The sequence below is a fragment of the Panthera pardus genome, unplaced genomic scaffold (assembly GCF_024362965.1).
Source record: "Panthera pardus isolate Hobbes unplaced genomic scaffold, ASM2436296v1 HiC_scaffold_2, whole genome shotgun sequence".
NCBI lineage: Eukaryota > Metazoa > Chordata > Mammalia > Carnivora > Felidae > Panthera > Panthera pardus.
The window spans coordinates 66301937-66329191 of record NW_026526765.1 but is presented as its reverse complement, the minus strand read 5'-3'; the positions used below and the strand labels follow the sequence as shown (position 1 = coordinate 66329191).

Sequence of the window (27255 nt, the reverse complement as noted above, 5' to 3'; positions counted from 1 at the left end):
GATGGGAAAAAGGTAGTCTCTTGGTTTTTCATCCATTACTGTTGACAAAAATCAAACTTCTGATAACATTTTTGGTGACGGTGTGGAGTAACAGCCAATTTCATACATTGTTAGTGTAAGTGTAAATTGCTACAATCTCTAGGGAGAAAATTTGGCAGTATCTATGAAATTAAAAAATACACACTCCCCTGACCTAACAATTCTGCTTTTAGAGCATTCCTCTGCTGATATATTCTCAGATATGCCAAATTACCTATGCATAAAGATTTAAATGCAGCATTATTTTCTAAAGACAAACGATAGGAAACAATTTAGATATTTGTCATTACAGAAGCGGTAAAAAGAAATTGTGGTGCCTACATAATGAAATATTATGAAACTGTTCAGAAGAGTCATGTCCCAACTTTACTGTATGCTTGGAAATTTTTACTTTAAAAATGTTAGGGGAGGGATGTCTGGGTGGCTCAGTTGGTTGAGTATTTGACTTCAGCTCAGGTCATGATCTTGGGGTTCCTGATTTCGGGCCTTGTATTAGGCTCGCTGATGTCAGCGTGGAGCCTGCTTTAGATCCTCTGTCCCCTTCTCTCTGCCCCTCCCTTGCTCACGCTCTCTGTCTTTCTCAAAAATAAATAAACATTGGGGCGCCTGGGTGGCTCAGTGGTTAAGCGTCCGACTTCAGCTCAGGTCACGATCTCGTGGTCAGTGAGTTTGAGCCCCGCACCGGGCTCTGGGCTGATGGCTCAGAGCCTGGAGCCTGCTTCCGATTCTGTGTCTCCCTCTCTCTCTGCCCCTCCCCTGTTCATGCTCTGTCTCTGTCTCAAAAATAAATAAACGTTAAAAAAAAATTTAAAAAAAATAAATAAACATTTAAAAATAAATAAATAGGGGCGCCTGAGTGGCTCAGTCGATTAAGCATCCGACTTCGGCTCAGGTCATGATCATGCAATTCATGAGTTCGAGCCCTGCGTCAGATCCTGTGCTGACAGCTGGGAGCCTGGAGCCTGCTTTGGATACTGTGTCTCCCTCTCTGCCCCTCCCCTGCTCACACTCTGTCTCTCTCTGTCTCTCAAAATGAATAAACATTAAAATTTTTTTTAAATAAATAAATAAATGTGTTAGGAGAATAAAGAAAAGACTGCTTATATGTATTATATGGAAATATTTTCAAAAATAACTTATAAGAAGAAAGAAAGGTGTAGAAAAACAGTGTGTGTAGTGTTATGTAAATATATGTGTGTGTGTGTGTGTATACACACACACACACACACACACACACACACACATATATATATACAGATACAAAAATATATGTGTGTATACCAGTGTTCCCAGACAACCACAAAGGAGGCCCCCCAAAATGGTAATGGTAATTGTCTTTGGGGAGGAGAATGTGGTAGCTGGAGAACAGCATGGGAGGAAAAATTTACTTTTTGTTGCACATAATTTTGTATTCTAGGATTTTTTACCATGTGCATATTCCTGTTCAGTAATGAATAAGTACATAGGTAGAATTTATATCTCATTTTGATTTATATTTTATTGAACTAGAGGTTGGCTAGATTTTTATTCACCTATTGGCCATTTCTATCTCTTATCTAGTGAATTACCTTTATACACTCTTGCCTAAGATGCTTTCTAAAATCCGGTAACAGATTTTAAATCTACAAGCATTTTAGGAACATCTAGATTTCATAAAGCAGAGCTGTTTGTTACGACGCTACCAGGGGCCACGCTCTCATTTAGGGAAATGCTGTTACAGCTCGTACTGTGCTTCACTAAGAAAGCAGTGATTTCCCTCAGCACCAGTACGGTAAGGCAGGTCCACTGAGGCACAAGACAGTTTCCACATATGAAAAGCTACAACCATGATGAATGTTGGAAAGAAAGAACTTTCATCTTGGGGATCGAAAGTCAATAATGATTAGTGTACACTTTTCGAGGTTTATGATGTATATGTGTAAAATACCACACCAAAGTGAAAATAAGAAATAATCTCCCTAGTGCCACTTACGAAGGATAGTAGACTTAAAAATCAAGATTTACCGGGGCGCCTGGGTGGCTCAGTCAGTTGAGTGGCCGACTTCAGCTCAGGTCATGATCTCACGGTTCATGAGTTCAAGCCCCGTGTCAGACTCTGTGCTGCCAGCTCAGCGCCTGGAGCCTGCTATGGATTCTGTGTCTCCCTCTCTTTCTGCCCCTCCCCCACTCATGCTCTGTCTCTCTCTCTCTCTCTCTCTCTCTCTCTCTCTGTCAAAAATAAATAAACATTAAAAAAATTACAGAATTTACAAGGTGATTGCATGCTGCTTCTGTGGTCATTTCATCTCTCATGTATTTTTTCAGATACAGGATTTGAAACCACATGGTGGGTTGTCAGGGTTTTTTTTTTCCCTAATTTTTTTTTTTTTTTTTTGAGAGAGAGAGAGAGAAAAGGAGGGAGAGAGGGAGAGAGGACAAGTGGGGGAGGGGAAGAGAGGGAGACAGAAGATCTGAAGTAGGCTCCTCACTGACAGTGAAGAACTCACTCGAATTCATGAACCATGAGATCATGACCTGAGCCAAAGTCAGACACTTAACCAACTGAATCACCCAGGGACCCCACCACATGGTGGTTTTGTCTAGGGCCTTCTGTTTTCTTTTCTATTTGATATAGGCTTCAGGTGTGATGTCTGTTTGCAAGTACAGTAGGGCAAACTAGAATCAAAAGAACCACATTTGAGCAGACACATGTTAACCCTTCCAAGAAGCGGGAGGCCCCGGCACAGCAGCACCTTCTCGCCCTTCTGCCAAGCTCCAGTCACGTGAAATATCGTTATCAATTTAAATGTTGGTCTGGGTAAGTGAAAAGGGGATTTGAAATATCCATTTCGGAGGTGTATTGTGAGGTCTAAATAAAATAATGTCCCTAAAGCTCTTGGTACTCGCCTTACACAGGGAAAGCACCCAATAAGCTGTGATGTCATCACCATCACCACCACCATCATCCTCCTCGAGCAGATGAACACAAGAATGCAGCCATTTATCAAGGTGAAGGCAGAATAGACACAGAAACCACAAAGGAATCTACACGCCACGGTCCTGGGACTATGAGGGTCTTTAAATAAATATTTCCCTACGAGTAGCAAACAGAGCAAAATGAACACAGCTATTCCGCAAGTGACACCAGGCAGCACCTCATCACGGAAGTCAGCTGTATCACGTCTCCCACAGAACATCCCAGCTGGCACAACTGACCAGAGAGGGATGCACATTGTCGGAGAACTGAACAATGAAGGTCATAAGAGTAAGCGACTAACCGAAATGAAGCCACTGGGAAGCCGTTTGGCATTTCCCCAAAACGTCAAACACAGAATTACCACGTGAGCCAGCAATTCCACCCTAGGTGTATGTCCACGAGAATTGAAAACATACCTGCTAAGAGGTATGGGGATTCTTTTGGGGGTGATGGAAATCAATGTTCCAGAATTAGATAGCGGTGATAGGTGCACAACAGAGTAAATATATTAAAAACCACTGAATTGTACACTTTAAAATAGTGAATTGTATATTATATGAATTATATCTCAATTGGGGAAAAGTGGGGAAAAGTCGTGGGTTGTGCCACAGGCTACCCATATTTAAGATTCAAAGAATGATTTCATGGGCTCAGTCCATTAAGCATCTGATTCTTGGTTTCGGCTGAGGTCAGGATCTCACAGTTCATGAGTTCAAGCCCCGAATCCAGCTCTGCGCTGATGGCGTGGAGCCTGCTTCGGATTCTGTCTCTCCTTTTCTCTGTCCCTCCCCGGCTTGTGTGCTCTCTCTCTCTCAAAATAAATAAATAAACTTAAAATAAATAAAAGAATGATTTTCATGTTGTCCATGAAAGGGAAGAAAGCAGAGGAAACACACCACCAAAACCAAGTTAAACACAAACTAGTAATAGTGAAAAGAAAGGAAAAAAGTCATCTGATGGGACTAATTGTAAAATCTCTGTTATATTAAGATTATACCCAACAACCCTGGAAAACATTTTTGCCTCATCTCCTGAGCAACTTTATGAAGTCTTTCAGTTCATTTCAAGGGCTAACACTTCTCTGTGAAGCAAATTTTAATATATAAACCAGACAGCAATTCTTCCTCCACCAAAGACAGGACACTACGGGGTCCCCAAACCAGAGTTTGGAACAAAAACAAAGAATGGGTGTGATGTGAGGTCTAGAGGTGCACCTTCCACTGCACACTAATATTCTTGTGACTCTGAAGAGGAATGTTTTATTTTTTAAATATAAGCAGTTTTTTCATGGCAATGATAGCCATGGGGGACAGTAGCCTACTATTTTCTATTTTTGCCTCCTATGTCAAGGTTTTCTCCCTCCACTGTCTTTCCAGACATATATCAGTCAGATCTTTTTGTTCTTTGGGAATCCACCTAAAGTTAAAGCACCATCTAAGCACTAAAGTTAAATCTAACACATTTTAAGTCTCCTAAAAATAATTACTGACCTTCCATTATAAGTCAGTAACCTGAACTTCCAAAGATCTACAATTAGTAGAAATTTTGTAAAAGAATTTTAAATATGATTTTTTTTTACTCCCGGGTTTTTCTGGAATAATTATTTCAACAAACTGCCCTTGAGCTACTGCTCAGGGCAAACACAACTCTTTAATTTCACAACAGTAGTAACTGGTCAGAGAAAGAACATGTCATACAGGTCGATCATCTCTTATTCAAACATATTAAAGGTTTCCTGCGCAGTATTATTCCAACTTGGTATCAATAATTTTTAATCTCCATCTCTTAATTATAGAAGCTTTAGCTTTTTCAAGCTTACATATACAAGATCCTTTGGCTCAGCTTGGTCATACCCTTCATAATACATTGCTAGGAGGGCCCAGATTTTTTTTTCTGTGACTCAGTTCTACTATCTTCATTTCATTTCCTTCTTTATTTCTGCCTAATAAAATCCAGGTAGCTAATACATACCTTTGGGTCTTTGGTTCTAACTACTCTCTCCTTCCCCATTGCCTCTGTCAGTTAATCTCTATTTTTACTCAGTTCCACACAAATTTTCAGGCTACAGGGGTGTGCTGGTGAATGTTTCACAATGGGCTCTCTGGGGACAAGAAGCTCAGATTTGAAGCATTTGCTGATTTCCATAGTATAAATACCTCTGCCACTGCTGATTTTAAACCATCACTGTCATATCACCGAATGTGAATTTGGAAGAGAGGCACGCAATAACACACCAAGATCCAAGAGACACAAATAACCTCAAGAACATGGGTATAGTCACTAGGAAGTGACACGTTTTGAGTATTCATTACCTATGCTGTTAATATAATATATCTGATTGCAAGTTTATGTGATTTAGTTTCTAACCGTGCTTATGTTTAACAATGGCCTGACAAAATTCCTAAAAATTTCGCAGTTGGTTTTTGTTAGCCAGTATGAGCCAGCTCCAGCACACCACCGATCCTGGGATATTTTAAAAACCTATACATTATATCAGTATTTTGTGGCATGGTTGGGCACAGCCAGGCTTGTTGGAGAGGCCTGCATCACCTGAGGAGCATTGGGGTCCAGGCCTAGATGAGCCCAGTGGGGATACATAAGGATGGAAGAGACAGACTGAGCCAGAAGAAATCTGAGAGGTCACTGTAGACAAGTAGGTATCAGTGGGTCCTATACAAAATAAGGAGGATGACAGAGACTTCTAGCTAAATATGGTGGATTTAATATGCTTATTTATTTCGTTTCTTTTCGATCCTTCCTGAAGCCATCCTAAACAGATAAAGGAATTTTAAAAAGCATAAAACTACAGTTGATCCTCATTACCTACACATTCTATGTCTGTGAAATTCCCTATTCTCTAAAACTCATTTCTATTCCAAAATCAATACTGACAGTGTTTCCACAGTCATTGCGGACATGCTCAAAGCGGTGAAAAATTTGAGACTCCTGATGCTCCTGTTCCTGAGGTTGAACGTGGCCACCCTCTAACTTCTTGTTTCAGCTCTCACACTGTAAAAAACATCCTTTTCATAGTCTATTTAGTGGCATGTTTTTTGTATTTTTGTGCTTTTTGCTGGTGATTTTGCTGTTAAAATTGTTCCCTGAGCACGGTGCAGAAGCACAGTCTAGTGTTCCTGAGCGCAAGAAAGCTGTGATGCACCTTATGGAGAAAACGTATGTGCTGGATAAGCTTCACTCAGGCATGAGCTCCAGTACTGTGGGCCATGCCTTTGATATTAACGAATCAATAGTGTGTTTTACATAAGGTTTCTTGAAAGAAATACACATAATAACAGGTTATGTATTGATTAGTTGATGAGGCTTGCAGGTACCTAACCCTGCATTTCCTTGGAGCAATGGTTCAGTGTTAATTAATTGGTATTTGAAGCAACTTCATAGAACATAATTATTGCAAATAATGACAGCTATTCTATAATGGCAAGAACAGAAGGGAAGATCAGAACGAAATTTCAGAAGCTGCAAAGCATACAAATGAGTAGATTTAGCACAGTAGAGAAAGAGTGAAGCAACACCTTGGACCGGCTCAAAAACTAGGGAGCCAGAGAGTACACATTCAGCTCAAAACGGTGGATTAGTTGAAAGTGTGTGTAAGGAGTCATTGGGTCCCCATTTCCCTTCCCCAACCCAGCACAGTCAAGTCTTCCCAACCCAGGAAGAAAACCAGAGGTTTATCCTCTACAGTAGTTGATTCCAAAATGATTCTGGATTCTGGGCCTGAAATTGGGGAGTTAAGGGAAAGCCCACATGTTGAATGATAAAACCATTGGCTCCTTTTCCCCCACTCAGCTCTGAGAACCCTTGCTATTAGCTTTATAACATCCAGGCAGGAGACTAAAGGATGTCTCTCTAGAGATACTACCTGGGCCAAAGGAAAATACCTGTATATATTGGGCAGGGGAGGTATGGATCACCCAATGAAACAGCCCTCTAAGATCATCCTATAGTGAAGCCCACTGACCAAACAGTCCTCCTCACCTAAACACACACACACACACACACACTCCCATACCTTCTAATTAGTTTTGTTGTGCCTTACTCTTAAATATGAAGAGATATGTAATAACAACTACATATTTGAAAAGAGTATCTAACATAAAAGGGAGAGACAAAAACAAATAAAAAAAGGAAAAACAACTCAGATGAAACAGAGAAAAAATGCTGGAACATAAGAAAAAAATTTTTTCTAATTTTTTTTAAGTTTATTTCTTTATTTTGAAGGGTTGGGGGAGGGGAGAGGGACAGAGAAAGGGAAAGGCAGAATCCCAAGCAGACTTTGTGCTGTCAGAGCAAAGCCTGACCGTGGGGCTCAATCTCACAAACCACAAGATCATAATCTGAGCTGAGACCAAGAGTCAGACGTTTAATTGACTTAGCCACCTAGAGGCCTCAAGAAAATTTCTACAAAATTATCATGGGTACCCATAGAGAGTTAAATAATGGTATAATATTCATGGAACAAGAACAGGAAATTTTTTTAATGTGTTGATAAATGTCTTTTTTTAAAATATGAAATTTATTGTCAAATTGGTTTCCATACAACACCCAGTGCTCATTCCAACAGGTGCCCTCCTCAAAACAGAAAAATTTTTAAAAGAACACTCAGAGGGGTGCCTGGGTGGCTCAGTCGGATGGGCGTCCGACTTCGGCTCAGGCCATGATCTCATGGGGGGTGGTTCAAGCTTTGTGTTGGGCTCAGTGCTGACGGCTCAGAGCCAGGAGCCTGCTTTGGATTCTGTCTCCCTCTGTCTCTGCCCCTCTACCACTCATGTTCTGTCTCTCTCTCTGTGTCAAAAATAAACATTAAAAAGAACACTCAGAGACTAACAACATAAAAAACCTTGGGAAATTAAAAGCAGAAATTAAATTTTAATTAAAAAATTAAAAGGTAAAGTTGAGTAAATCTCCCAGAAAATAGAATAGCAACATCAACAGTAAAAAGAAGTAGAGAATATGAGAGATAAAGTAAAATTATGAGGAGATATTTAATATCTAAATTATAGGAGTTCCCAAAATATGACAGAAAAGATGGGTGGGAGGAAACTATCATTGATATACATTTTTTTTAAATTTCCTAGAACTTAAGGTTATCTGTTTCCATAGGAGAGGGTCCTTCATGGTACCAACATAACAGATTTAAAAAAAAAAAATGGTACAAGAACAGATATTCAGATCAATGGAACAGAATAGAGAACCCAGAAATGGACCTACAAACGTATGGCCAACGAATCTTTGACAAAGCAGGAAAGAATATCCAATGGAATAAAGACAATCTCTTCAGCAAGTGATGCTAGGAAAACTGGACAGCGACATGCAGAAGAATGAACCTGGACCACTTTCTTACACCATACACAAAAATAAACTCGAAATGGATGAAAGACCTCAATGTAAGACAGGAAGCCATCAAAATCCTCGAGGAGAAAGCAGGCAAAAACCTCTTTGATCTTGCCCGCAGCAACTTCTTACTCAACACGTCTCCGGAGGCAAAGGAAACAAAAGCAAAAATGAACTACTGGGACCTCATCAAAATAAAAACTTCTGCACAGTGAAGGAAACAATCAGCAAAGCCAAAAGCAACTGACAGAATGGGAGAAGATATTTGCAAATGACATATCAAATAAAGGGTTAGGATCCAAAATCTATAAAGAACTTATCAAACTCAACACCCAAAAAACAAACAATCCAGTGAAGAAATGGGCAAAAGACATGAATAGACACTTCTCCATGGAAAACATCCAGATGGCCAACCGGCACATGAAAAAATGCTCAACATCACTCATCATCAGGGAAATACAAATCAAAACCACAATTAGATACTACCTCATGCCTGTCAGAATGGCTAACATTAACAATTCAGGCAACAACAGATGTTGGTGAGGATGCGGAGAGAGAGGATCTCTTTTGCATTGTTGGTGGCAATGCAAGCCAGTGCAGCCATTCTGGAAAACAGTATGGCGGCTCCTCAATAGAACCACCTCAATAGAACTAAAAATAGAACTACCCTATGACCCAGCAATTGCACTACTAGGTATTTATCCACAGGATACAGGTGTGCTGTTTTGAAGAGACACATGCACCCCCATGTTTATAGCAGCACTATCAACAATAGCCAAAGTATGGAAAGAGCCCCAATGTCCATTGATGGATGAATGGATAAAGAAAATGTGGTATATATATACAATGGAGCATTACTCGGCAATCAAAAAGAATGAAATCTTGCCATTTGCAACTACGTGGATGGAACTGGAGGGTATTATGCTAAGGGAAATTAGTCAGTCAGAGAAAGACAAAAATCATATGACTTCACTCATATGAGGACTTTAAGAGACAAAACAGATGAACATAAGGGAAGGGAAACAAAAATAATATACAAACAGGGAGGGGGGGACAAAACAGAAGAAACTCATAAATATGGAGAACAAACTGAGGATTGCTGGAGGGGTTGTGGGAGGGGGGATGAGCTTAATGGGTAAGGGGCACTAAGGAATCTACTCCTGAAATCATTGTTGCACTATATGCCAACTAATTTGGATGTAAATTTAAAAAAATAAAAAATAAAATTAAAAAAATCATAAAAGAAAGACCTACACCTATACAAGACACATCAACATGAAATTTCAGAACACAGGCAAAGAGGAGTCTAAAAGCTTGCAGGAAAGAAAAAGAGAAACAACAACAGGTCTCATGCAAGAGATTGGGAATCATAATAGCACTTACTTTTTCGCTAGCAATTCTGGGTACTGAAAGACACTGGGACAATCATTTCAAAATCCCTAGAGAAAAATACTTTCCAGCTTCAAATTCTATGCCCAAACTATCAATAAAATTCAAAGGCAGAACTAAGATGTTTCTCAAAACACTGAGCTGTCATGGATGCTTTCTCAGGAAGCTACTAGAGGAAGGATACACCAAAAACAGGCTGTTCACAAGAAAGACAGAAACATGGTATATGGCTTTGGCTGCACAGAAGCAATGACCAAGTAAAAGCAGCATAAGCAAGACAGTTGATTCTCCTCTTATGTAACAAGAAATCTGAATATTGACCTAACCAAAATTTATGATTAGGAGAACAGGCAAAGTGGAAGTGGGTGTGTATTTGGAGAGGGCACCAGATTCACATATTCCTTGTAGAAAATCAGTACATAATATCTAAAATTGAAGTAAATAGCAATATAACAATGGAAGAAAAGTAATATAAACAAATCATAAATTATAGAGGGAAATGAGAAGAAACAGCTAAAAGTGTTAAATTGTTAAACAGAAAGGAACTAGAAGTAGGAAGGGGTGGACAAAACAGTGCTGTTTCTCATTATGAATCTTGAATATCTATCTGATTTTTTCTTTTTTCTTTTTCTTTTTTTAAAGTGTCTATTTATTTATTTTTAGAAAGAGAGAGTGAGCACGAGTGGAGGAGGGACGGAGAGAGAGGCAGAGACAGAATCCCACACTGTTGTCACAGAGACTGACTCAGGGCTCAATCTCATGAACCAAAATCATGACCTGAGCTGAAATCAAGAGTCAGATGTTTAACCGACTGAGCCACCCAGGTGCCCCGAATGTCTATCTGATTTTTTAAACCATGATAACTTTGATCAAATATGTGTATATGCATACAGTGGTGGTGGTGGACTGGTAGGTGGAGGCCAAGCCAGGGATGTGGTGTCATGGGAGCCTGGCAATGTTCTAAAGCCCGAGGCATCATTAAGTGAGTTTGTCAGCAGGGGCAGATCCCTAGCCATTAGGCAGAAGCTCAAAGATAGAATATCTCTCCCTAGAGGGAAACAAGTGAGATCTAGGCAGGCCAGGTCCTCCAGTGACTGAGAGTTGCTGGGTTTTCAAGGCAGCGAGTCAGGCCCAGGAAACAAGGGACTTGGGTATCATAACTGGGACACCACATTGGAGCCTGTCTGGCAGCCAACGTGAGCAGATGCTGAGGCCCAGAGTACTCGGGGCTCACTCTTTATCTCCATCTTGCCTGAGCTCAGAACTGGGATCAGGCTGAGTGGAAGATGAGAGCAACAAAGGAAGCAAAACTAGAAATCTGTGTGGCCTGACAAGTACAAAGTCAACAACAGCTACTAGATCTGAGAGCTACAGATCATTGTCTTCCTTTAAAATGTCTGTTATTCCCCAACTGGGTGCCATACAGAGCACCCCCAAAACGTAACTTCAGGACTAAATTGTGCTTCATCCATACAATGAAATGGTATGCAGCCAATGAAACAAATGTTAAAATTTCCAGGCTAAGTTTTTCTTTCTTGATATAGGTGCCACCATGTCCTATTCCTCTTTCTATCCTCTTGATGCCTGCAATATGGTACCTGAAAATGGGCAGGGAATCTTGCAACCCTGCAGCAACAAGCATTCTGAGGATGGCAAGCAGAAAGACAGATTAGGTAGGTAGGTAGGTAGATAGATAGATAGATAAGGAAGGAAGGAAGGAAGGAAGGAAGGAAGGAAGGAAGGAAGGAAGGAAAGAAGGGAGGGAGGGAGGGAGGGAGGGAGGGAGGGAGGGAGGGAGAAAGAGAAAGGAAGGAAGTCAACAAAGGCATAATTGAGCCACCTACCCCAAAATTCTTGGCGCCTGAACACATTCCTAACTGGTGTGCCTTCCCAATATGATGGGAATGGATTTGACTGGAAACCACAATTTTTAGGCTTTTGTAATATTTCAGAAACTCAAAATTTACTCCTGTATGATCTACTAGGAGTAGAAAATGAGTTCAATATTCTCCCCCCAGGACTCCTGTCTGGAGTAATTACCTTTCCACAAACAAAATCCACAAAACTCATCCTCAAATAAAATTGCCCTTGAGGACTATGGAGAACTCAGTGTGCACACTTAATCACACATTGTCTTATCACATCCTAATTGGCATTATTTTGTGCAGATGGGAAAACTGAGGGGCACACCTTCTCCAGGTCCAAACAATTCATTAGGATAATGAATTACAAAAGACACTTATCCTGAAAAGTTTGCTAAAAATAATCCTGCATATATCACATGAAGGACATTTATAACCAGTTTAAAACTTCTTAGGCAATTTAAATGTATTGCTGATTTTGAAAGGGGTATAAGAAGTTTGTGTCACTTCACTGAAATGCAATTAAAGCAATTAAAAACATTTCCCAAATGCTTATGTGGGCCACCACTGATACAAGCTGCTGCTGTTGAGGAGTTGGTTGGAAAGTTCCCACTGATTTCTCTACATGGAAGAAACATATTGTTGCCATCTTGCAAGAAAATCAAGTTATTCAATTTAATGGATCAGTACAGAAAACAAAACTCTGTTTGCCAAGCAGAATATTTTGCTGTGTTTGAGTTTCCTCTGATCTAAATTTGCTAGCTTTGAATGCTGCTTTGAAATAAATGCACACAAATGGCATTTGATATGGCCTGCTTTATTCATTAAAACAAAGCGAATAGCATTATGGAGTAACTTTGAAAGGTAGTTTGGGCTTTCTTATTTAATTAATCCATTACACTTAACCTTCCATTATTTCATTCTCTGAAAGTCCTGCAACCATTATTAACACTCCACAAATATGTTTTGCATTATTAAATTTAAGAATTTAGTACCCAATAAAATTCTCAGCAGGAATATTGTTATTAAATGAGTTCATTAAACCTAACCACACTAATTAACAGTCAAGTGTTGAGGAACACTTATACAGCACTGAGCCATATTCCATATTCATAACTCCTCTGCTAATTCTAGCAAATGAACATAAACACTCTCAGAAAAAAAAAAAGTCCAGGAAGGTTACTGAAACCACATGTACCTCTGCAGAAATGAGCTCCTTCAAAATAAATGTCCAGGCTTGTCTAGAACTTGCTCCTCGTCACATCCTCTATCAGTTATTTTCAGTTAAGTGCACAACTAGTTCTAGCTCCTCCCTCCCTTATGCTTGTAATGACATGACTGGAATTATTGTGCATTTTAGTTTTACAATTAATTACTACTCTTAGCTGGCCAGAACCAGCATTTTCAGAGGGCTTCTACATACAAAATCTGTAGCCTCTAGCACAAGGGTGATCTTTTAACCACACACACGTGCGAACACACACACACACACACACACACACACATTGAATCCCCAACTACAGGAATATACAACAGATTTTTTTAAACATTTTTTAAAGTTTATTTATATTGTGAGAAAGAAAGCACCTGTGCAAGCGGGGGAGAGGCAGAGAGAGAGGGAGAGAGCAAATCCCAAGCAGGCTCTGCTCCGTCAGTGCAGGGCCCAATGCCAAGCTCAATCCCGTGAACTGTGAGATCATGACCTGAACCAAGATCAAGAGTCGGACACTTAACCGACTGAACTACCCAGGTGCCCCTATCAACAGTTTTAATGCATAACTAAGGGCTCCTTGGCCTTAGCTCCTATCCTGTGGAGTGGATGCAGTGATACAGTACCAGATGCCCTCTTTATGGGCTAAAGCTGTGAGGAATGTTACCTGCTGAAGGCTCATGGCCAAGTCCTTTTCTGGGAAATGCCCTCTGCAAAAGGCGGTCACCTTGCCCAAAGTTACACCCCTTCCCCAGAGGCAGCCAGTATCTCATGACTGGTTGGCAAGGGGGTGCAAAGGCCTGACCCCCTTTCTTCAACTCATAGAGGTGCTAAAGGGCCATCTTACTTCCAGAGCTTCCCATAAGATCAGCTGAGACATCTCTTGTAAATGTGTCACAGTTCAACTTTTCTATCTGCCTAATCCTGCTTCCTGGGACTCCCTCACAGGTGTTGACCCCAGAGTGCTCCCCAGCAAGCCTTCTGCACCCAAATCCCCATCCAAGTCTGTTTCCTGGGAAACCAGAACTATGATATCCTTACCTGAAGAACCCAAGCTCAAAGAAGGACTTAAGAGGAATCTATCTGCATAGTTTGGCTTTCTGTAAAGAAATAAATTAATTCCAACCAAACTCAGTTGAACTTTCTAGATTACGGGTTTGATCCTTCATAGTCGAAAATATATTAAATACAATTTAGACCTCCCAATAGAAGAACTGCCTTTGAAGCCCCCAGGCTCACTTATCTTAACATAACAGGTGGTATCAAGCTGAGTTGCTTCCCAGTCTGGCTAATAACCTAGATCCCTTAGGCAGTTCTGTTGGTCAGAACTTATTGTATCCCTAATCATACAATACCTGAGTATCCCACTATCCAGTTGCTCTCCCTCACTAAAGCAATGGGGGGACAAAAACCTTTACACATACTTTTTGTGAGGGAGAGTGCTATGGACTGAATTGTCCCCCGCCCCCCAACAAATTCATATGTCAAAGCCCTAACCCCCAATGTAATTGTATCTGGAAAGAGGGTCTTTAGGAGGTAATTAAGGTTAAATAAGGCCATAAAAGTGGGGGGTTAATCCAATAGGCCTTCTAAGAAGAGGGAGAAGGAGAGACATTTCTTTCTCTGCCATATGAGAGCACACCAAGAAGGTGGCCACCTGCAAGCCAGGAAGGGAGCTCTCACCAGGAACCAAATCAGCTGGCACCTTGATCTTGGATTTGCTGGCATCCAGAAATGTGAGAAAGTGAATTTCTGTTATTTAAGCTACTCAACCTATGGTCTTTTGTTATGGTGAAGATCCTCTAGGGGGTGAGGGGTATGTAAGATGAGTAAACTACAGCATGGTGCTAGTCCTCACAAAGGCACCACTTGTTTTCCCTTTCAGCTCTGCTTCTCTCCTTTCTCTCAACTTCCTTTCTTCAGTTCCTTTTTTCCCCTCCTCATTCAGTGTCAGTGCCCTTAACTCATGAATGCTGTACATTTTTTTAAGTTTATTTATTTTGAAAGAGTGAGTGGGGGAAGAGCAGAGAGAGGGCAGGGGGAGAGAGAATCCCAAGCAGGCTCCAAACTGTCAGTGCAGAGTCCAACATGGGGCTTGAACTCATGACCCATGAGATCATGACCTAAGCCAAAATCAAGAGTAGGCGGCTTAACAGACTGAGCCACCCAGGTGCCCCAAGAATACCATAAATTTTTATTTTCTTGCCCTGGCTGGACCAGCTGGTGTTGTTCTTTTCAGGATTTCAGAGGCTGCTAAGTGGTAGCCTAAAACTTATTCAGAGAAATTCTGAGGAGCTCAATAGTAAGGAGCCCTTAGAATTTGAAGATAAGACTGCTTCTTATCTAAATTAGAAAACATAAACAAATGAATGAACAAAGGAACCAACACTATAAATGAGGTTAGCAACCTACAAAAGTAACAAGATTGTGAGACAATCATGTGGTTAGGGAAACACTAAAATCCAATCAAGGCCACATCTTTGTATACTGAGATATGAAACACAATCACAACAGACGCTAAGTCCTTCATGAATTTTGTTAATGTGAACGAACTCAGCTGAGTCAGGTCACCTCTGACAGAATGATAAAATCTAGTTTCACACCATAAGTTTCCATTAACAGATGGTCCAAGTAAAGCTCTTCCTGTTGGGCTATTGGTCTTCCTTGGTTATTTTAGGGGACAATATTGAGGTAAGCTGGGACCCTATTAAAGAAGGGCCTTGGGGCGCCTGGGTGGCTCAGTCGGTTAAGCGTCTGACTTCAGCTCAGGTCATGATCTCGCAGTCCGTGAATTTGAGCCCCGCATCGGGCTCTGTGCTGACAGCTCAGAACCTGGAACCTGCTTCAGACTCTGTGTCTTGCTCTCTGTCTGCCCCTCCCCTTCTCATGCTCTGTTTCTCTCTCTCTCCCTCTCTCTCTCTCAAAAATAAACATTAAAAAAAAAGTAAAAAAAAAAAAAAGAAGTGGGGCACCCGGGTGGCTCAGTCGGTTGAGCGTCCAACTTTGGCTCAGGTCATGATCTCACGGTCTGTGAGTTCGAGCCCCACGTCAGGCTCTGTGCTGCTGACAGCTCAGAGCCTGGAGCCTGCCTCGGATTCTGTGTTTCCTTCTCTCTGCTCTTCCCCTGCTCACATGCAGTCTCTCTCTCAAAAATAAATAACGGTTAAAAAAAAAAAAGAAGTGCCTTGAATGACAAATTTAAGATAGGCCTTTCTTCTGTATGCAGCCAGGGCCTAACCCTGTACAGCAGTGATGTGAGCATAACTGTATGCCTGGCAGCGTATGAATGACAGGCTGGAAGCTAGCGCGAGTAGACAAGAAGGACAGTAGGCAAGCTGGTGCACTTGCTCAGGGGGAGGATGTAAAACAGTCAAGTGAAATTGGAAGCATGCCCATGGAAGACACTGCAAAGAGAATCAACATGTCTTGGCCATGTCTTGGCAACTTTATTGGCAGGAGGGCATGGGAAAGAACGTTTGGGGTCTGGTTGATTGTGGAAAAGAGAGAAGAGAGAAGCTGCCACAGAGGTCAGATGACTTGCCATGTTTACAGGGCGAGGGCGGTCGGGACAGAAGAGGCTGCAGGTGGGGCTGACCACCAGGCAGCTGTAAATGAGAGCCATGGGCTCTGGAGACAAGCTGGGTTACAGGAATAAGCTTCGGAGTTAAGGGCGCAAGTCCGATATTGGAAATTATGGAAATGAATATGAGCGGAACACGCGGAGAGAGAGAAGGACAGGAACCAAGCCATGGAAAGCTAACGTGTGTGGTGGGAAGCGCAACAGCCCAAGGAGGATGAGGGAAGGGGAAAGGTCTCACAAGAGGCAGCTACGGCCTCAAGGGAGTAGAAAGTGCAATCTTCTGTGGACGCATGAAGGAAGGGGATGAGTCCAAGGTGGTGAAAGGATGGGGAAAGCAGTGCAGTGGGTTAAGATGCAGAGTTGAGAAGAGGTGAAAAGCAGGCTGACTGAGTGGTGGTAAGGGACCAACCACGGCAGCAATATATGGTTGGTACTTGCTGGGGCCACCGTAACAAAGTACCACAAACAGAATGGCTTCAACAATGGAAATTTATTGCCTCACTGTTCTAGGGGCTAGAAGTCCAAAATCAAGGTGTAGACAGGATTGTGCTCTCTTTATAATATTTTTTTACGTTTATTTATTTTTGAAAGAGATTGAGCGAGCATGTGAGCATGAGCGAGCAGGGGAGGGGCATAGAGAGAGGGAGAGAGAGAGAATCCCAAGCAGGCTCCATACTGTCAAGGCAGAGCCTGATGCAGGGCTCAAACTCACAAACTCTGAGATATGACCAGAGCTGAAACCAAGAGTTGGATGCTTAACCGACTGAGCCACCTAGGTGCCTCAGGACCATGCTCCCTTTAAAGGCTCTAGAGAAGGACCTGTTCCAGGCCTCTGTCTTTGCTGCTAGTAGTTACTTGACTCACAGCTGTGTAACTCTTAACTTCACATGGCAGTCTCTCCTGTGTGTGTGTCTGGGTCCAAATTTCTCCTTTTTACAAGGACACTGGTGTTAGTGGATTAGGTGCTCAGCCTACTCCAACATGATCTTGTCCTAAATAATTACAGGTGCAATGACCCTATTTCCAAATAAGGTCATGTTCTGAAGTACTGGGGGTTAGAACTTCAACATATAAACTTGGGAGGGAGGGCAACAATTCAAGTTGTGACAGTGGATGAAGGGCTTTCTGAGGCACTGGAAAGCTGGAAACAGAGGTGCTATTCGAAGACACCTGGGCACTGACTCTGAATTCTTCCTGCACTCAGCAGCAACAAGCCATGACGGTATGGCCTTCAAGGGGTACACTTGGAAGCAACAGCTCAGAAATTAAGAATGTGAGCTCTGGAGCATGACGGTTTTAAGCTCAACTCTGCCACTTATTTACCATGTGACCAGGGGGAGGTAAGATGTTAAAACTGACTTTTTCCCAATCTCCTATTTATAAAAGACCTATCCCATAGAGTTGAGAACTAAACGCATTAATAAATAGCACACCTAACATTATTATTCTCATTTTATAGATGAAGAAACCGAGACTCATCCTGGTTGACTAACTTGCCCAGGATCACGTGTGTAATAACAACGTATAGAAATCAAAACTTCATGCTCTTAACAATTCTGTTCTATTGCTTCCCATTAAGTTGATATTAGCATTTAAATAAAAAGTATATGAGTGAAAAAGAAAAAGAAAACCCTTTCCTTAGTTTAGCAAGTTTTTTTCTGGGGAGTATGACAGAGAAGAAGTAGTTGTAATATCAGTTACAAGAAGAAGAATCAAGAATACAGAAGAATTAGAAATGGAAATAAAATTTCCATTTTCTCTTTCTAAAACATTACCACTACAGTTTCAATAGGGGAGAGAGTACTGAGATAAGAAAATAAAAATTGAATAAACCAGAGGTTAGGTTGGCTTCTATTTCTTCTTCTCTTCCCTCCCACTTTCTCCAGTCTCTGTGCTACTCCTGAGAATCCAAGATAATATTGAAAGAAGCATATATGGGGTAAGAGATTTCCAGCCTTTCTGTCAGCTTAATGCTTTAAAAATATTTTTCAAGCCTTCTTTAAAAGTTTATCTTTATTGCTGTCCACAATGACAAACATCCAATGTTATGTTTATCCTTAGGAATAAAACAGCTAAGACAATTTTATTTTGGTCCCAATGCTGTTATCTTACAGAGGAAATAGGGAAAGACAAGCAGAGGCAAACAAAAGAGAGCATCAAGGACGCCAGCTTCTTGCAAACTGGGCTTTCTCATCTGTGTCCCCTGGCTGCCCTCAGCACAGAGCCTCACACAGCCGTGTGCTGAATAAACACTGGCTGAACCAACCAACTGTGGCCCTGGAGGGGAGAGGGGGAAGCCCATTCTTTGTTATTACTCCTTTATCTTCTTTGTGTTCTATGTGGTCCAAGGATAAAGACAGGGAGGTATGAGGTAGTCACACAGAATACAAGTAATTTCCTTAAGATTATGCAGGAACATCACCCCTAAAATTCTAAATTGATGGGATCATTGAATATTTGCATTTCACAAAAATCTGGGCAACAGATGACACACACACAGGCTCACATGTAGACATATACACTCACAACACTTGGAGATAAAGCAGAAATAGTTCAGCACTCAGATGATATCTGTTTTTGCTCAAAATTCCCTGAGCCATACTTCAAAATTCAACTCCCCAGTCTCCCCCACCCCATTTTTGTCCTGCTTTGATTCTTTAGATGCTTTCAATACAAAGGGTTCCTTATCTACTTTCCAGAATAATCGAACTATTCCAGAACCCTGACTAAGGCATTTTATTATTGATTAGGTTGCTCTTGGGTATAGAACGAATGGGTAAATATACTCTGTAAATTTTGGTATGGTGGAGTGGGGGGCAGCGAGGGACAAGAAACCCCTCAACTTTTGCTGCTTTCATGCTGAACGTCTGATCCTTCAGTGCCTTGTGAGATTCCCTGTGGAAACCATCCCACAGTTGATGAAGGTGTCCTAAAATCAACACGAAAGCTGTTGGCCATCACCAGTCCATAAAACCTAGTGACAGAGCAAGCAGAACTCTCAGGATCTGGACAGGAAGACAGGTATCCTATGTGGAATGCATAAAAGGAGACCTGACTCCTATTCCAAGAGCTCTGACAACTTATTTTGTGATCTTAAGCAAGAGATTTGTACCTCTTCTCCCTTAGGGGAAAAAAAAGTATTTTCACTAGAAATTCTTAATGTTCTTTCCACATCTAACACTTTGTGATTCCATATCTAAAGAGGTGCATTCTAAGGGCCCCATCTGCCACATGGTAAGGCCCATGAGCTGAGTTAGGTTAAGAACACCAGATATGGAGCAGATAAATCTGGTTTTAAACCCCAGTGGCTCCTTCTTATTAGCAGGATGATGTTTGGAAAGTAACTTACATCCTTCTCTGGATATCATCTGTGAAATGGGGATGCACTTCACACAGTTATTGTGAGGGTTACATGTGGTAACTCCTAGAAAATTACCTCTTATTATCCTGGGACTGCATTATGTCATAATGGTCTAAACCAGAGCTATTAGACTATATTGGGCCCAAGTTATGTACAAAATGACATTTATATATACCTTAAGAGCATTTTAGAAGGGACCAGGTAAACAAGTAAGTTTCAAGTATCTATTGAGCACTTTTCTCAACACTATTAGGCACTGTGGGGAAGCTAAAAAAAAAAAAAAAAAAAAAAAAAAAAGATGAGGTATGGCCTAATCTTTTAAGAAATTTTTACATTTAGGTGGGGAAATCACTAGAATATATATGAATGTTATAATATGAAAACATTAAACTTAAGTAGATGGAGAAGTGCTAATTTTATAACAAATTTCCTTAATCTTAAGGAGAGAAGACAGGAATCAGAGAGCAGGGGTTGCCCAGGAAGGTGTAAGAACTGCCTCATCCCCTGAGTGTGGGGGCAGTGTCTTCTCAGAACACAGTTCCTGAAACCAAGGAACAGATACCACAGACATAATTGTTAGGGGTCAAGGATCACTCTGGGTAGACATTCCGCAATGCAGGGCCAAGGTCTGAGCTAAGGAAACAATAAAAAAAGCAAGTTGAAAAACACAAAGGATCAGATGGAAAACTGGGAACCAAAGTTCAATTTGGAGAAGTCGTAAAGAGCAGACCAGACCCAGGGGGTGCAGATGTGAGACTGGCGGTAAATAGCAGGCTCAGAGTAAAATTTTGGCCAAGTCCTAGACTTGACTGTGAAGGCATGCTGATGCATTGAAAGTGGCTGACAAGGGGCAGATGGAGGCTCGTATGGAGATGAGGAGACAGCAGGCTTGAAATAAGGGGAGGAGTCAGGTAGCTGTATATAGATCGAATAGGAAAGAGAAACAATGTCTGAATAAATCACAGAGAGATATAGTAAAGAACAAACCCTTATTATATGAAAATTACCCCAGGGGAGATAGGGGTGAATATAACATGGCAGGTACACTCACAAGGTCTCTCAGTGCCCTGGACACCTCACAACTGACAGGACTAGGAAGAAAAATCCAATGGTCAGTAACAAATTTTCTGTTAGAGATCCCTGCCATTGATAATAGACGCAGAAGCAAAATCCCACGCTGGGGCCACAGGTAATCAATCATCTCATTCAATCTCCTTGAGCCTCAGTATCCACATTTGTAACATAGGGCCAGTGATATATCTATCCCGTAGGATTATTGCAAGGACTCAATAAACAATGATGGATAATGCTGAGCAAAAGGCTAGCACACAGTAGGTGCTTAACTAGTGCTGGCTGTTGTTATTATTATTAATGGTCATTTTATTACCTCTGGGCCTTAGCTGCTGATGCTGCCTTCATGCATCCCCTCATCTTTCCTCACGCTGTTGCTGTGACAGCCCCCTGACTGGTCTCTTTATCTCCAGTCTGGCACTTCTCCTCAATGGAGCCTCGATGTTCTTTTATTAAAGACAAATCTGGGGGCAACTGAGGGGCTCAGTCAGTTAAGCATCCAACTTGGGCTCAGGTCATGATCTCACGGTTTGTGAGTTCGAGTCCCGTGTCAGGCTCTGTGCAGACAGATCAGAGTCTAGAGCCTGCTTCTGATTCTGTGTCTCCCTCTTTCTCTTCCCTCCCCTGTTTGTGCTCTGTCTCTCTCTCTGTCTCTCTCTCTCTCTCTCTCTGAAATAAAGAAACAGGGGCGCCTGGGTGGCTCGGTTGGTTGGGCGTCCGACTTCGGCTCAGGTGATGATCTCGCGGTCCGTGGGTTCGAGCCCCGCATCGGGCTCTGTGCTGACAGCTCAGAGCCTGGAGCCTGTTTCGGATTCTGTGTCTCCCTCTCTCTGTGACCCTCCCCCATTCATGCTCTGTCTCACTCTGTCTCAAAAATAAACAAACGTTAAAAAAAATTTTTTTTTTAAAAAGAAATAAAGAAACATTTTTAATGAGTGGGGAAGGAGCCGGAAGAGGGAGACACAGAATCCGAAGCAGGCTCCAGGCTCTGAGCTGTCAGCACAGAGCCCGATGCGGGGCTTGAACTCGCAAACTGTGAGATCATGACCTGAACCGAAGTCGGACGCTTAACCAACTGAGCCACCCAGGCACTCCCTTTTTTTTTCTAATATTTATTTATTTTTGAAAGAGAGAGAAAGAGAGAGAGAGAGAGAGAGAGAACGGAGTAGGGGCAGAGAGAGAAGGAGACACAGAATCCAAAGCAGGCTCCAGGCTCTGAGATACTAGTACAGAGCCCGATGCGGGGCTTGAACTCACGAACCGTGAGATCATGACCTGAGCTGAAGCCAGACGCCTAACTGACTGAGCCACCCAGGTGCCCCAAATTTTTTTTAATTTAAAGACAAATCTGAATATTTTTAAAATAATTTTTTAATGTTTAATGCTTCAGATTCTGTGTCTCCCTCTCTCTGCCCCTTCCCCACTCATACTCTGTCTCTCTCTCAAAAATAAATATTTAAAAAATTTTACTTTGAGTGAATTTTATTTTTTAATGTTTATTTATTTTTGAGAGAGAGAAAGTACAAGTAGGGAGAGGGGCACAGAGAGAGAGGGAGAGAGAGAGAATCCCAAGCAGGTTCTGCACTGTCAGCACAGAGCCCAACAGGGGCTCTATCCCATGGACCTTGAGATCATGATCTAAGCTGAAATCAAGAGTCAGATGCCCAACTGACTGAGCCACCCAGGTGCTCCCAAATCTGGATATTTTATTCCTCTGCTTCAAATTCCTAAATAGATTCCCACAGATTTCTTTGGAACCTCCAGCCCTTCAGCATCTGGTTCTTGCTATTCTCTCCTGACTCTCTCAGATACTATATTTTAACTACATTCTCCACGTCTCTCATCTCTGAGACTTTGTATGTGTTGTCAACACTGTCTAGATTGCCTCGTCCCCCCTTTTCTGCCTGGCTGTGTCTTCATTTCAGCCTTCCCTGGCTTCCCTCTTTACCTCATCCCCAATCAGACCACAACACCTTGATCTCATTTTTACCATGGGCACATAACACTTTGCAGTGTAGTTGTTCATTTACTTATCTGTCTCCCCAACAAAGTGTTTCCATGGCAAATATCACATCTTATTTGTCCCTGGAGTCCCAGTGCAGTGGTTTATAGGTCCTCAATAGAGACTTGTATAATGAAAAGAAGGAAAGAAGCAAGAAAGTAGGAAAAAAATGGAAAGAAAGAGAAAGGGAGGGAAGGAGGGAGGGAGGAAGGAAGGAAGGAAGGAAGGGAGGGAGGGAGGAAGGAGGGAAGAAAGGGAAGGAAGGGAAGGAAGGGGGGAAGGAAGGAAGGAAGGAAGAAATGGATGAAGCCTAGATCCTTTAAGAGAACTGTAAGAAACTCATTTCTAGTAAATTTTTCAGTAAATCAGCAAATGAAGACAGAGGAGGAACAAGAGGGAACAGGAAAGAGAAAAGAGGAAGAAAGAAATAGGGGATTATATCGGAAGTTAGAAAATGACATATAACTGCTCTGGTTGATAATAAAAGACACCACCTGATTTTTTAGATTACTGCTGCAACCACGGTATGACTGGGACAAAAACTGTTAATTGTTAATGTATAAGAGTTCATAACTTCTTCTCCTCTCTACCTCCATCCCCACTGTGTATTTGCAGATTAGGTTAATAGGGCAGATGAATAGCCAACAAAGATACAGAGGGAATTAGAAAAAAAAAAAGTTATATTTGCAGTAGAGAATGGTGTAGAACAGGTGTTCATAACATTTTTTATAAAGAGACAGATAGTAAATATTTTATGCTCTGAGGTTTGAATGTGGTCTGTGTCGCAAATTCTTTGGTTGTTGTACACTTTAAAAACAAAAACCACTTTTAGCTTGAGAACTATACAAAAGTAGGTTATAGAACAAATTTGGCTGGCAGGCCATAGTTTGCCCATCCCTGGAAAGCAGGGTAAAAAAAACCAAAACAGCTTGACAACCTGGAAAAGGTTTCAGTTGAAAGTTGAAACCAAGAGATGAGAAGAGAGATACTAGGTAGCTACAAGGAGAAAGATAAAGAGATATTGGGATTATTAAAATTACATTTGTAGGTTATGAATTGGATGTCCGTTGCTATTCTCAAGAGTTACTGGATTGAGTTTTCTTTGAAGCAAGCAAGAAGGAAGCAAGACTGGGTCATGTGGACACCACATTTATTTGGGTAACAATTGTATAGTCCAGATCCAGACCATACAACCCTGAAGACAACCAAGCGAAGGGTGGGTAGCCATTGTCCTTGAAGACAATCAAGGAAGGATGGGGTTTGGCCCTCAAGCCAATGTCTGGTTTCATTACTGGGATTAAAAGGCCATCTGTCTCCTTCTTACTGCTGCTACTGACTCCTGGCTCTGTTGGTTATGTTAATGGAAAAGGCTTTTATTGTTCATCAATTATTACAGCTCTTTTAGATTAGTGGCTCATTTAGTATTCTAATTCTCTGTATTGAATCAGTTTCTGGGCCAATGACCCAATGATAATAACAATAGTAATGTAAAATGGGCTTTACATTGTTTTAGGTCACTTATCCCTAAAATAACCCTATGAAGGAAGTAACTGCTGTAGAGGAGAAAGCTGAGGTTAAAAGAATATAAGTAACTTATTCAAGCTCAGAGCCAGCGAAGGGCCGAGCTGTATGCTTAAACATAATACAATACAGTCTCTTCATCTTAGATCATTCAGTCTCCCTGAATGATCACAAATCTGTACCTCAGATCCAGCCCAGGCACTTCAACTCTCTTTATCATGGAATATGGTTCCCTGTCTGACTTTCCATCTCCACTTTCCAGGAAGGCTGGAGCAGCTTTCTTTGTCTGAGAGCTAAATCGGTTTCCAGGTACCAAGTCTGGAGAGTCTTGGGAACATGACATTCCTATAATTTGTAGTAACTGGTCCAGCCCTCTCTGCATCCACCTTTCCTCAGCTCTGATTAAACCTCTCTCCCTGGGGGTTTGCAGGTATCTGTGTACATTAAGATCCCACTTTGATTTTTCAACAGCTGAATTTAGAGCTAGAAGAGGTCTTAGAAATACCTAGTCCAACCACCTCCTTTGACAAATGAGGAAGAACACATGTTCAATGTGAATACATTTTGACATTCACTTATAGTTGGCTCATCCCCCAAGGATTTTTTTAAAAGATATATCTTTCTTTTTTAACTGGAGACACTATTAAATTGGCTAGAGTTCAAATAAACACGTCCTCCCCACATTCTCTCTCTCCAGATCGGCCTTCTCAGAGATGGAAGGCGCTACCTCTGAGACTGTTCAACACATGGGGCCTCTGTGCTCGTGCCAAAAGTCCAGCAGTGTCTGGAACTGCCAAGGGGCAGCCCACCGAGGGAGAGCATTTTGAGACAGAGGGCCAGCTGCCTCATTCCGGGGGAATCTCTGGAAGAGAGCCAGCAAATAGTTGTGGCTTTGTGGACCTTCTTCAGGAGTCTTATGGGGCTGGAATCTGGCCATTATTTGGGGAGAGATGGCAGGGCCTATTCAAAGGGAATAGGAGGAGGAAAGAGGAAAATGAAATCTGTCTTGAAAACAATACACTCGAAATGTGAATGTTACCACCACCATAAATAAAATAAGGAACACGTATGACATCTCACAATAGGACAGAATTACATCCCATTTCCATCATCTGCCTCTTTTCAGTTTCCAAAATTTTTAAATTATGCCACGACAGAGAGCCCTTTTTTTTAATTTTTTTTTTTTAACGTTTATTTATTTTTGAGACAGAGAGAGACAGAGCATGAATGGGGGGAGGGTCAGAGAGAGGGAGACACAGAATCTGAAACAGGCTCCAGGCTCTGAGCTGTCAGCACAGAGCCTGACGCGGGGCTCGAACTCACGGGCCGTGAGATCATGACCTGAGCCGAAGTCGGCCGTTTAACCGACTGAGCCACCCAGGCGCCCCCAGAGACCCCTTTTTTGAGAGATGGAGCACCCCCGGGGCAGGGGTGGGGGCTGTTCTATCAGTGCAGTCAGTCAGTCAGTCTTGCCTCTCCTTTCCTCTTGGTGCATAATCTCTGAAGGAGGAACATATGTGCAAGAGCTTTGAGTCTGGTAAGGACACATAATTCGTGAAAATATCATAGTTCCAGACACAACTGGCTTTACATCAGAACAATCGTTCCAGGGTAAACATTTTGTTTAAATATTAATCTTAAGTAAAGCCAGACATAAGAATACAGTCTTAATAACAAAGAAAGGCAGCAAAGTCCTCAAGTGAAAGGGAATTAATACATGTTTCACCAGACTGACAAACCCTACTGACACAGAATGGCAGCCTTAGGTCCAGTGACCCCCCTACGGTCTTTTGGTTTTCAGATTTGATACACTGCCTTCATCTGTAATGCATACAGACCCAGATTTTTTTTTATTTTTTTAATGTTTATTTATTTATTTTTGAGAGAGAGAGACAGAGTGTGAGAGGGGGAGGGGCAGAGAGAGAGAGGGAGACACAGAATCCGAAGCAGGCTCCAGGCTCCGAGCTGTCAGTACAGAGCCTGATGCGGGACTCGAACTCACAAGCTGCGAGATCACGACCTGAGCCGAAGTCAGACACTCAACCGAGCCACCCAGGCGCCCCCTTTTTTTTTTAATTAGCAATTAGGGGCACCTGGGTGGCTGAGTCAGTTAAGCATTCGACTTTGGCTCAGGTCATGATCTCATGATTTGTGAGTTTGAGCCCGATATTGGGCTCTCTGCTGTCAGCACAGAGCTTGCTTCAGATCCTCTTTCCCTGCCCCTCTCTGCCCTTCCCCTCTTCTCTCTCTCTCTCAAAAATAAATAAACATAAAAAAATAGCCTTTATACTGATATTAGGAATAAATACTCTGTTTTTGTATATTAAGAATTTCTTCTTTAATATTTTTTTCCCTGGCATTATAAAATTGTCACCTTAAAAACATCAGTACTGGGGCACCTGGGTAACTCAGTCAGTGGAGCAGCTGACTCTTGATTTCAGCCCAGGTCGTGATCCCAGGGTCATGGAATCGAGCCCTGCACTGGGCTCCATGCTGAGCATGGAACCTGCTTAGGATTCTCTCTCTCTCTACCTCTGCCCCTCTCCCCAGCTCACGTGTGCACACGCTCTCTCTCTCTCTCTGTCTCTCTCAAAACAAAAACAAAAACAAAACCGTCAGTACTATAAAGTCCTGAGATTTCAATGCCAGTGGGGAAAGAGAAGGTATTTTAAAACAAGGAAGGATGATCTTCAAAGAATTCTCCAATGCAACTACACAAATAGTTCTGATCTTGTCACTCATATTTGATTTTTTTCCTCTCCAGTAAAGAAGGTTTGGGGTACCTGGCCAGCTCAGTTGGTTAAGCATCCAATTCTTGATTTCAGCTTAAGTCATGATCTCTCAAGCCCCATGCTGAAAGCACGGAGCCTGCTTGGGTTTCTCTCTCTCCTTCTCTCTTTGCCCCTCCCCAG

General features: G+C 41.8%; 1 protein-coding gene and 1 long non-coding RNA gene across 2 annotated transcripts in view; one reads left to right on the top strand and one right to left on the bottom strand.

Moving 5' to 3' along the window:
- LOC109267595 (uncharacterized) overlaps positions 1–3556 on the top strand; it is a 99588-nt gene extending 96032 nt beyond the window's left edge. Inside the window, exon 5 of the long non-coding RNA XR_008423779.1 lies at positions 2935–3556. This is a non-coding gene — a long non-coding RNA (uncharacterized LOC109267595). The remainder of the gene's footprint in view (positions 1–2934) is intronic.
- MCC (MCC regulator of WNT signaling pathway) overlaps positions 1–27255 on the bottom strand; it is a 428047-nt gene that overhangs the window by 367711 nt on the left and 33081 nt on the right. The gene's annotated exons all lie outside the window — the stretch shown is intronic.